Below are 12,291 nucleotides of genomic sequence, written 5' to 3' on the forward strand. Positions count from 1 at the left end.
ACTGGTATATAAAGCATGATGTGATTTTTTTAGCAAAAAGTATATATACATAATAAATATTAAAATAAAAAGTGAAAAAGTAAAAAAGAATTAAGAACTATATTTTTTCTTTTACCCCTATATCCTATAATGAGTATATATTGCTAATGGTTTTTAAAAGGAATTTTGAAAGGTACATCTTATAGATTTAAAAGTATCAATTGAGATTTCACTATAGAAAGTTACTGTTCAGGGTAGATTCAATACATGATAGAACCTTATTATAAATATCTTGTTGCATGTTGTCCTGGAAAATTCGAATAGATCTGATTTGATGATCATGAACTGTGCATCAGAGTAACTTTGGTGGAGAGAAGCTTTCAAAGAATATTACTGGCAGGCAGGGATTCATCTCAATGCTATTGCATATGTACATCTGGAAGTTTGAATGTGGAAACCAGTATATATATATTTTGCAAAGCATTCCCCAGTAATTATGATACACATCATTGATTATACTCTTCTACTTTGGTTAGAAATAAAGAGACCAAATCTTAAGGTAAACTTCAAAAGAAGAGGTGAGGGTGGATGAATAGAAAACATTTAATTTCTGGTGGAAAGTTTAAGTGAGGTGCTCAGAGTTTTCAGAAGAGGGAGATCATCAAAACATCTTTGCTGTTACAATGGATAGACAATAGTAGTTGGTGACCTATTACTGTCTTAGACTCCTGAACTGAGGATAGGAAGAAGAAGAATGAATAGGTGTGTGTGTTTTAAAATTGGGATTATGATCTGACAAAGATATTCAAATCGTTACAAGAATATGCAAACCTAAATTGTCAGTGTGGTTTAATAAAATCCCATTCTTTACTGATACAATGCACACAGCCCAGGAATCCTATTATTCTCCCCATTTTACATAATACAACTTCTACTATTTTATTTTTATCTAGTTTTTGTATCACATGATTTTTTGTTTGTTTTTTTAGAGCCAGTGATTGTTCAGAATGACCCTAATATTTGGCAGTTTATTTGCTTACCATGATTTATTTCAAACCATTCTTTCCTTTTTTTATGCAAATTATTTCTTAAGAAAATTTAGTGGTTTACTGTGAGTGGTAAATTTTCTCAGTCTTTTAATATGTTAAAATGTCAAAAACTTACTCTCACTTTTGAATATGCAGAATAAAATATGAGTTGACTTCAGCTGGCACAACAAGAGATCCATGCTATCTTTTGCCCCATAGAAACACTGATTTAACAATGAAGTATAAGCCAAATACTTTTACGAAATTTTAAGAATCCAATTAAGAAGTTGCAGTACCCAGGTGAGCACAAAACTGAGAACAACTTCATTGAAATGGATAAGAACAATTTCACTATTCCTATGTCAGACCCTCCCCCAAGCCAGCAACAGCTCAATGCCAGGAGAGATTGTCCTGGTCTAGTGCAATCAGGGGGGAAAGGAAAGAGTGGAACATGTTACTGATGTTCCAGGGCTTGGGAGGGTACTTCAAAGCCTGGTATCAATCTCAACTTACTTAGAGAGGTTATAGAAATACACAGCTTGAATACCTAGGGTTCATGGTTTAATTGGGATAAAGCTCACAATTTGAGGTTTCTCTCTCAGGAGGAAAGGGGCCAAGTGCAGCATGTTTCTGCCATTCTTGCTTTTCAGAAAGCTGCTCAAGAGACTGACCTGGAGTGCTGATAGGGGCCAGCACACTTTCATACCTGGTGACTTTAGCTTGCTGCTAAAAGGCCAGAGAACTTGCAGTAAGATACCAGAAGAAAGAAGAAATTACAAACTTCTGAAGAAATCAGCAAGCCTTTGTAACTGAGAAATTTCACATATAGGCCTTGATAAATTGCTTTTCCAAGTGGTTTTTGAGGTCATCAGAATGTTAGCTTGCAGATTGGTAAGAGATTCTCCTTGCACAAAGCCAGAGTATAAAGACAGGAAGAGGGCTGTTTTACAAATGTGTGAATATTAACACAAAGCTATGAGATATTTGAAGAAACAAAGAAACATGGCTCAATCAAAAGAAACCAATCCTAATAATCTTCATAAAGATGTTCTATAAGCAAAAGGAAAACTACATGAACAAAATGAGACTATCCACAGTTAGATAGAAATTTTAAAAAAGAGTCAAACACAAATCTTGGAAATGGAGAATACAATAACTGAGCTAAAAAAATCACTAAAGGGGTTCAACAACAGACATACCAAGCAGAAGATAGGTCATTTAACATTATTCCATTGGGGGAACAAAAAAAAAAAGTAAAAATGAGTGATGAAAGCTCAAAGGACATATGGCCCACCACCCAATGGATCAATATATGCATTAAAGGAGCAGAAGAAAAAGAAGAGAGAGAAAGGGGCAGAAAGCTTATTTAAAGAAGTAATGGAACTTCTTGAATATGGAGAAGAAAAGGGAGACCCAGATTCAAGAAGCTCAGCAGAACTCAATTAGGATAAACTCAAAGAAATCCATAGTAAGACACCTTATAATTAAAGTGTCAAAAATCAAGACTAAGATTTTTTGAAAGTAGCAAGGGATAAGCTACTTGTCACATATAAGACTATCAGAGGATTTCTCAGTAGAAACATTTCATGCCAGAAGGCAGTGGGATAACATATTTAAAGTGATAAAGGGTGAAAAAAACCCTACCAACCAAGAATACTATATCCAGAAAAAGTATTTTTCAAAAATGAAGGAGAAGTAAAGACTTTCCTAGATAATCAAAAATTGAAAATTTGGCCCGAACCAATATGCTCAATTAATATTTGACAAAGGAGGCAAGAACATACAATGGAGCCAAGATAGTCTCTTCAATAAATGGTGTTGGGAAAATTGGACAGATATATGCAAGAAAATGAAACTAGACCACCAACTTCACCATACACAAAAATAAACTCAAAATGGATAAAGGACTTAAATGTACGAGAGGAAACCATAAAAATTCTAGAAGAATCCAAAGGCAACAAAATCTCAGACATATGCCAAAGCAATTTCTTCACTGATACAGCTCCTAGGGCACTTGAAACTAAAGAGAAAATGAACAAATGGGACTACATCAAAATAAAGAGCTTCTGCACAGCAAAAGAAACCATCAACAAAACAACGAGAAAACCCACTGTGTGGGAAAACATATTTGCCAATGTCATATCTGATAAGGGTCTAATCTTCAAAATTTATAGGGAACTCATACAACTTAACAAAAGGAAGATAAACAATCCAATCAAAAAATGGGCAAAGGACCTAAATAGACACCTTTCAAAAGAGGACATTCAGAAAGCCAAGAGACATATGAAAACATGCTCAAAGTCACTAATCATCCGAGAGATGCAAATCAAAACAACAATGAGGTACCATCTCACACCTGTCAGACTGGCTATCATTAACAAATCAACAAACGACAAGTGCTGGAGAGGATGTGGAGAAAAAGGAACACTTGTGCACTGCTGGTGGGAATGCAGACTGGTGCAGCCACTATGGAAGACAGTATGGAGTTTCCTCAAAAAACTGAAAATGGAACTCCCATTTGACCCTGTGATCCCACTTCTAGGAATATATCCCAAGAAACCAGGAACACCAATCAGAAAGGATATATGCACCCCTATGTTCATAGCAGCACAATTCACCATAGCTAAGATCTGGAAACAGCCTAAGTGCCCATCAGTAGATGAATGGATTAGAAAACTGTGGTACATCTACACGATGGAATACTATGCTGCTCTAAAAAGGAAGGAACTCTTACCATTTGCAACGGCATGGATGGAACTGGAGAGCATTATGCTAAGTGAAATAAGCCAGTCAATGAAGGAAAAATACCACATGATCTCACTCATTCATGGATAATAGAGACCATTATAAACTTTTGAACAATAATAGATACAGAGGCAGAGCTGCCTCAAACAGATTGTCAAACTGCAGCGGGAAGGCCGGGGAGGGTTGGGGGGCAGGAGGTAGGGAGGTAAGAGATCAACCAAAGGACTTGTATGCATGCATATAAGCATAACCAATGGACATAAGACACTGGGGGATAGGGGAGGCTAGGGGACTGTCTAGGGCAGGGGGGGAAAATGGACACATATGTAATACCCTTTGTAATACTTTAAGCAATAAAAAAAAATGAAAATTTATCAGCACTAGACCTGACTTACAAAAAAAATGCTGAAGTATGTCCTTCAAGTCACAACAAAGGCACTAAACAGCAAAACGAAAACATATACAATGTAAGGCTTGTTGGTAAAGACAAATGTATAGATAGATACAGAATGCTGGATACTATAATGTTGGTGAATAAATCACTTTTAATTATGGTATAGAAGTTGGAAAACAAAGTTATAAAGAATAAATAGCTATAAGTATATTATGTATCTACACTAATAAAAGACAAACATGCAAATTGAGTGTACCTTTGCTATGCCTTAAGCCATGCCCACCAACCAATCAGAGTGACTATATGCAAATTAACCCAACCAAGATGGCGGCCAGCAGCCATGGAGCTAGAGCAAGCAGGAGGCTTGGTTGCCCCAATGATGGAGGAAGCCAAGCTTCCCACCTGCCACGGCCGGCTCTGAGCTCCACTCAAAGCAACAAAGTTTCAATTATAGAAGCTAAATAAACCCAGATACCTGCTTTCAGCCGGCCGTGGCCATGGAGCTGGAGCGAGCAAGAGCCTTGAGTTGTCCCTGGCAGTGGAAGAAGCCAAGCTTCCTGCCCACCTGCCCTGGCTGGCTCTGAGCTCCACTCAAGGCTACAAAGTTTCAATTATAGAAGGTAAATAAATCCTAGAATTAAAAAAGAAAGAAAAAAAGGAGAGGCTGGTAGCTTCTGTGGCCAGGGGGCTTGGCCAGCCTGAAAAATGCCATCAGCCCCTCACCCAGACTGGCCAGGAACCCCAGTGGGGACCCCCACCCTGAAGGGGGTGTGATCAGCTGCAAACAGCCATCAGCCACTCACCCAGGCTGGCCAGGCACCCCAGCGGGATCCCCACCCTGATTTGGGACACCCTTTAGGGAAAACCAGCTGGCCCCAACCCATGCACCAGTCCTCTATCCTATATAATAAAAGGGTAATATGCAAATTGACCCTAACATCAGAACGACTGGGAATGACTGGTCACTATGACACACACTGACCACCAGGGGGCAGACGCTCAATGCAGGAGCTGCCCCCTGGTGGTCAGTGTGCTCCCACAGGGGGATCTCTGCTCAGCCACAAGCCAGGCTGATGGCTGCCAGCACAGTGGTGGTGGTGGGAGCCTCTCCCACTTACTCAGCACCACTAAGGATGTCCAGCTGCAGCTTAGGCCTGCTCCCTGCTGGTAAGTGGACATCCTCCGAGGGCTGGCGGGCTGCCAGAGGGATGTCTGACTGCCAGCTTGGGCCCCATCCCCCGGGGAGCAAGCATAAGCCAGCAGGTGGACATCCTCTGAGGGGTCCCAGACTGCAAGAGGGCATAGGCCGGGCTGAGGGACCCCCCCCGAGTGCACAAATTTTTTGTGCACCAGGCCTCTAGTATATAATAAAAACACAAGTTATTACACGAATAACAAAATGTTGGGAGAGAGGTAAAAATGTAGAAATCTTTGTATGCAATAGAAGTTAAGTTGTTATTAGCTTAAAATAGTTTGTTATAAGGTGCTGCATCTATGAACTATAGCAACCATAAAAAATACCTGTAGAAAATATACAAAATAAAATGAAAAAGAAATCAAAGCATGTCGCTACAAAAAATTAATGAAACACAAAATAAGGCAGCAAAAGAAGTAAAGGGGGACCAAAAATCTTCAATGCAGACAAAAATTGTGACAAAACGGCAAAATATTCTTACCTGTCTATACTTACTCTGAACATGAATGAATTAAACTTTTTAATTAAAATATGTAGAGTTGATTTAATCAATCAACTGAATTGATTTAATAAATAAAAACACATAAGGTTGAACTATATGTTGTCTACAAGAGATTCTCTTTAGATTTATGAACACAGATAAAGCATATAGAAATATACATAGCTTGGTTCTGTAATAATTGATTCAAATTTACTCAGTCTTGGAATAAACCCAAGGAAATCTATGTTTTTCTAAAGGTTACTCAATAAGATAATGATGCACATCAAATTTTGAAAAGAATGGTAAATTAGATGAAAGGTTTCCTGAAAATTACCATTTATCTACTTTTTTAAATTTCCAATGCCTAGCAGAGAGTTAGTGAGTGCTTGGTTTATTTTTGTTGAATGGATGAACGCATTTATTATAGCGACTTGGTTTTCCATGTAAATCAGATATAAGATGATTTAGACATTTTAGACATTATTTAATAAATGAAACTATAGCCATATTAGAAGACTAAACTAATTCACTGTTTTTTCAAAGGTTACCAATGTTCTTGTTGTTTAATATGTTGGCTACTTTTTCTTATATATCTTATTTGACCTCACTGTAGAATTTGACACTATTCCTAAAATAAATTTTTCTCCTTGCCTTTGTTGACACGACAATTTTCTGTTGTTTTTTTCTACCCATTGGTTCTTAATTAGAATTTATAATTCTTCTAGTTTCTTTTTTCAAAAGCTGGAACTCTTAATCTGCTTTTTGAAACTTACTATAGTTGCCTCAGTTATCTCAAGGTGAGTACTACAAAGTTCTTATAGAGAAGGTATTCACTATTAATGTGTGTGTGCGTGTGCGCGCACATGTATTTCCTACTAAGAGTAAACATTTATTATTATTTACTATGCTAGATGATGAGAATACAAAGGATCTTAATATATATCTCTGCCCTTTAGGAGCTTATAAATCAAGTAAGAAATTATATTATTGTAATTCTGAAAGGATTCTGAGAACACTGCCCCAAGATATTAATGACAGTTTTGTTCCTCCCCGAAGACTTTAAATACTTTCCACTTCATCTTCTTTTTATTTATTTATTTGAAAAATTATTTTAAGGACTTTGTTCTCTTCAAGATTTTTTTTCCACTTTAACAGTACAAAGGTCTTTTATGTTTTTTCATTTATCATGCCATGAATTCATAGGGAATGGGCTCCCACAGCTCAGGCTCCTTTCCATTGGTTCTCACAGTGTGCCTCTCTGGGTGGAACAGGGTGGCGCTTCAGCTGAACCCAGGTTCCTTTCTCTGTGGCTCCCTTCTTCTGATCATTTTTCTTTACATGTTTCAGAAAGCTATCTCGGCTCTTCACGTGCTTAATATGCTTAATATGTACATTAATTCTCTTGGCAAGAATCTTGCCCTTAACTTGTTTGTCTACAAGGATGCCTACCACATGCTGGGTGACACTGCAGACTCTCCCAGTTTTGCCATGGGAACATTTGTGGGGCATTCATTCTTGAACAGTTCCCATTCCTTTGATGTCTACATCACCTTTCTTGTAGATTCACATGTATGTGGCCAAAGAAACAGCTCCATGTTTTCTAAAAGGTCCAGAGAACATATAGTGGGTGCCTCTCTTTCCCTTTGTGTTAGTTATTTTGGCGAATTACTGAAAGATGGTTATTTCAGCTAAAAAGAAGCTTGTTCTCTTTAAGTTTATGTTTGTGAGAATATGTAATAGGAGATGGAGAAGGACAATGACGAGAAAAGGTGAGAGGGAAGGAAGGAGGTTCTCTGGGCATGTGCTCTATTCTTCTGTACCGTAAATAAAAGTAAACAAAATTTAAAAACATAGTATTTTAACTTTCTAATGTGTGTTTACAACTTCATCCAATTCTGTTTTATTTTTTAAAATTTTTAAATATGTTTTATTCATGTCAGAGAGAGGAAAGGAGAGGGAGATATAGAAACATCAATGATGATGTTAATCATTAATCGGCTGCCTCTTGCATTCCTCCTATTGCAGAGCAAGCCCACAACCCAGGCATGACTTGACCGGAATTGAACAGTGACCTTCTGGTTCATGGGTCGATGCTCAACCACTGAGCAACATCAGCTGGGCCTATTTTATTTTCATAACATTGCATTCTAATGTTTGAGAAACTGAATCAAGGTGTGTCCACATGCCTACTAGGCTTCTCCATCCTTCAGTTTTCAAAGAACATTTCATCTACCTTATAAATTTGATCTAACAACAGTCCTCTGAGTCTGCTTGTCATAAAACAGGGAGGAACAGTAGAATGAACCATGTTTGAGAGCAAAAAACATTAACCTGGTTGGTTGAGTTTGAATCTCTGCTCATCCATTTGCCAACTGTGTGACTTCTGCTTAACCTCACTGATCTGTTAAATATGAATGATAGTTCCCACTGGTAGAGTTTTGTGCCTTACTTTCCAAATGTTGGTTCATTTTTTCTTCCTCTAAATTTATTTTTCCCCCCTAGAGATCAGGACCTCCAAAGACAGTTTGTTTGTTTATATTTTTATTATTCATGATTACTCATGACACAGACAATATTTTCAGGTCTGTAATTATTTGCCTGCATATTGGCTTGGCCTTGCCCTAGAGAAGGCAAGCATGAATTACCTCTGGCTATGGACTAGACTGCGAGCGGTGTTCTTTTCTCTCTCATGAAACAAAGTCCCAGGGAACATCTCATCTTGTGAAAATATATTTTAATAGCACATCAAAACACCCTAGATAGAATACTCTCCCAAAGGCAGAAAAACAAGGACCTGAAAGCTATGGTATGGCATGTGTGTTGCTGCACAGATTCTAATCTGGTAAGAGTTCAAATGCAACAATTAATGTTACACCTCACTTCATTCAGATTAGGCTAAAGCTATCTACCTCAGGCAATAATAATTGGGACTCAATAAAAGATATTGGAGCAGATGGAGGTATTACAGGTTCCAATTAAACTCTTCTTTATTGAACTTTATATTCTTTCATGATTTATTGAACTGCCTTTAGCTCTCCAACTGCTGTTTGTGTTTAGCACAACACTGTAACTTTGGTAACTTTATAGGGCAGAGAAGGGCTTTGTTTAAATAGAATCCCATCTGACTTTGATAAGATAGTTTTAGAAATAGGACATATGCTTTTGTAGCTGGAACAAAAAGAGAAGGAGGTAACTAATGTTTATGGAACATTGGGGATAATGGTAGGCATTTTTAAATAAATCTACTCTGGGGAAGCACTTTGTATGTATTTCTGCATTTAAGCCTCATAACCGTACTCTCAGGAAGAGGGTGTTTCTTATCTGCTCACCAATTTGTTGATGAGAAACTGAGGGATGTTTGAATCAGCCAGTAGATGTGAAAAAGCAGAAAGACTTGCCTTGCTGCTCAAAAATCAAGGGAAAGGTTGGGGAGATTTTTATCAATGAGAATGTTATAAATAGAAATATCTTGCTTTATTAAAAGAGAAATGTAACACATACCCTATATAATACAAGGGTAATATGCAAATTGACCCTAATAGCAGAATGATCAGGAATGACACAGAAGCTGACCCCTGGTAGTCAGTGCACTTCCACAAGGGGAGCTCCACTCAGCCACAAGCCAGGCCAAAGGCTGTGAGCGCAGCGGGGTGGCAGATGTTCATGTGACTTTGGTTAATGCTTACTCATTGTTTACCAGGGAAACGAAGCTTTGTCTGCGTGGCTAGTTTGAGTTGATGAACAGGGCAGAAAGAATGCACTTCTATGGGAAGTACAAAATAATTCTAAAAAGAAAGTGGGAAAAGGCAGGTCTTACCTCACCTATTAAATTATTCTCCTTGAAAAGGAATACAGAATGGAGTTAGGGATGGTCCAGGTGTTTTTAGCAAATCCTTACGAGGGGGAGGTGGTGGTGTCTAAAAGTGTTTAAGATTCTTCAGAAAGTGGAACTTTTTTCCTATGTAACTGTATTTTCTCCCAAGAAATAAATGTTCTTCATGGATTTTTAATGAGGCAGTCTAGCTACCAGTAAGCAACACTAACAATGAATTTTTATTGACCCCATGACCAGGGGACACTTAATTGTCTTAAAACAGGATATTTGAAATGACACTAATACAAAGATCCAACAATTTTGTATTGGGACATTTTTTCTCCAAATACCATACTTTAAATTAAGCCAGAAACAACTTTATTGTTAATATGTAATGTTAATGTCTTATGTAATGTTGATGTCTTATCTCTTGTTTCCAGAACTTACTAGTAAAAATAGTTGGTTATATTTTCAAGATGGAGTGTAAGTTATAAACTCAAGAGTAAACATGACATGAGATGAGAGTTCATTATAAAGTTTAATATGGAAATTAATGGACAGTCTAATAAAACCATAAAAAACAAGTGGGAAAAGAGTAACAAAGGAAAAATAAAATCAGGCATTATTCAGCACATTTAGACAAAATATGAAGCAATATTCAAAAAATTATGAGACTGTTGAGTTCATCTAATGAATAGGAATGTTGGAAAGGCTAAATATCATAAAAATGATCAAAGGATCAGAAAAAAGAAGCTAGAGAGAAAAATTAAATTAGAAATGTAAATAGGGCAAACACCTCATTACCACATGACTCATAACAGATTTGAATAAAACACAGTCACATGACTCCCTAAATAAAACATCAAAGTAAAATTATAAAATGCTTAGCCCATAAAGTGGTGGTTCTATTCCTTAAGTTAGTATTTGAAATTGGACTTGGAAAGAGAAAGATGAGAGCAGACTAAATAATTCTTTATGTGGTGAACCAAAAAATTGTAAAACAAATGTAAGAAAATCAATGATTTTGAAATAATGGCAGTGAAATGGTCTAAAATTTAGGAAACTGAATTATAATTTCAGTTCTTTGTAGCACACTGTATATATCCTAAAACATGTGTGTGATTACTCATCTATACATGGGATTGTACTTGATTTATTGATTTAATACAGTATTAGCAGATAGGTTAACCTGCTTTCAGGAAAGAGCTTTGAAAAATTAAATTTACAAAATGTACTGCATAGAAAATAGTCAAATGACAGAATGGATCAGAGAAGGTGAGTATAGGAGGAAATTATTTCAGTCTTGACTCTAGAAAGTTGAGATAAAATTACCTCATCACTCAGAGATCAGAATTTTTGACTTTTTAGGTTTATAGAAATACTATATCGATTCAGTGGCTTGAACTCTAATCTAGGTTTCAGGAATGAAAGGATTCCAAATGAATTTATTATGCTACCTTGGCTATCTTATATAATAGTTTGTAGACATGCCCTTCCCCTTTATCTTTTTCCAAAAGTCTATGGAGTGAGGACTAGAAACCAAATACAATCTATTCAAGAAGTGAAAATGTGCAGTTCTCTATTATTGCTGTTAAAAGAATCCATGGATTGTGAAAGGATTTATCTCTCTGCAGTACAACTTTTCATTTGAAAATGTCTTACCGATTTATTTCTTTGGATCATCAGAAAGCACACAATTTAAAATATAAAATAATAAAAATTTTTTTTAGGAATATGGAAGTTTAATATAATAAAATATATCAACATCATTAAAATACTAGGGGCCCGGTGCACAAAATTTGTGCATGGGGGTGGGTGTGGGGAAGGGTCCCTCAGCCCAACCTACACCCTCTCCAATCTGGGAGTTTCTGTCTGTCTTTGCAATCATTTGAGCGAATTGTCTGAGACCCCAACCCAGTTTGATTTGGTGCTCACAGAATAATAGAGGTCTTTTTTTTTTCCTTTTCTCCATTGGTGGAGATTTCCTAGAAGTTGCAGGATATCTTCCTTTTAATTTTTTCTCGACACTCTGACTTTACTTATGTTTCTCACCTTTGCTTTCCCTCTATCCCCCACCCGCAAAAGTAACTTGCTCCAGGCTCACTTTGCTCTAGTGTCTAGGAAAGTGGTGGGCAGCCCCTGGCACACGTGCCAAACATGGCACGCCAGTAACTTTTGCTGGCACATGAAACCCTCTCTTATAATCTTCCATTTACAATTTTTTTCTTAATATCAACTTTTTTATTTTTTAGATAAATTCAGTGAAGGTGCATCTTAGATAAATAAATAATTTTACATAACAAGTTATCTTAAAGACCATAGACATGGTGGGGGGAAGGGGGTAATGTGGGGATAAGGACACATATGTAATATCTTAAACAAAAAAATATATATTTATATAAAAAAAGACCATAGACATGGCTGATTTTGAAACGAAGTTGATTGAATTTCAGAGTAGCTCAATTTGGAAGCAGAAATTTATTGACCTTAGAGTTTGACTTGGAAAACATTGAAAAAAAGTGCTTAGAGACAGGAGTACCAGAGAGAAGTGTCGAAACGAACTATTGAGGACTTGGAATGCCATTCCAGAAAATTTTTTCTGTTTAAAAAACTTTGCAACAACATTACTCTCCATGTTTTCATCCACATACGCTT

The 12,291-nt window shown here is 36.9% G+C and overlaps 1 pseudogene; it reads right to left on the reverse strand.

Annotated features, from left to right (window-relative positions):
• Positions 1 to 7,006: 7,006 nt before the first annotated feature.
• LOC132229291 (large ribosomal subunit protein eL21-like) lies at positions 7,007 to 7,481 on the reverse strand (annotated as a pseudogene).
• Positions 7,482 to 12,291: the final 4,810 nt, after the last annotated feature.

Source organism: Myotis daubentonii, chromosome 3, assembly GCF_963259705.1.
Source record: "Myotis daubentonii chromosome 3, mMyoDau2.1, whole genome shotgun sequence".
Lineage (NCBI taxonomy): Eukaryota > Metazoa > Chordata > Mammalia > Chiroptera > Vespertilionidae > Myotis > Myotis daubentonii.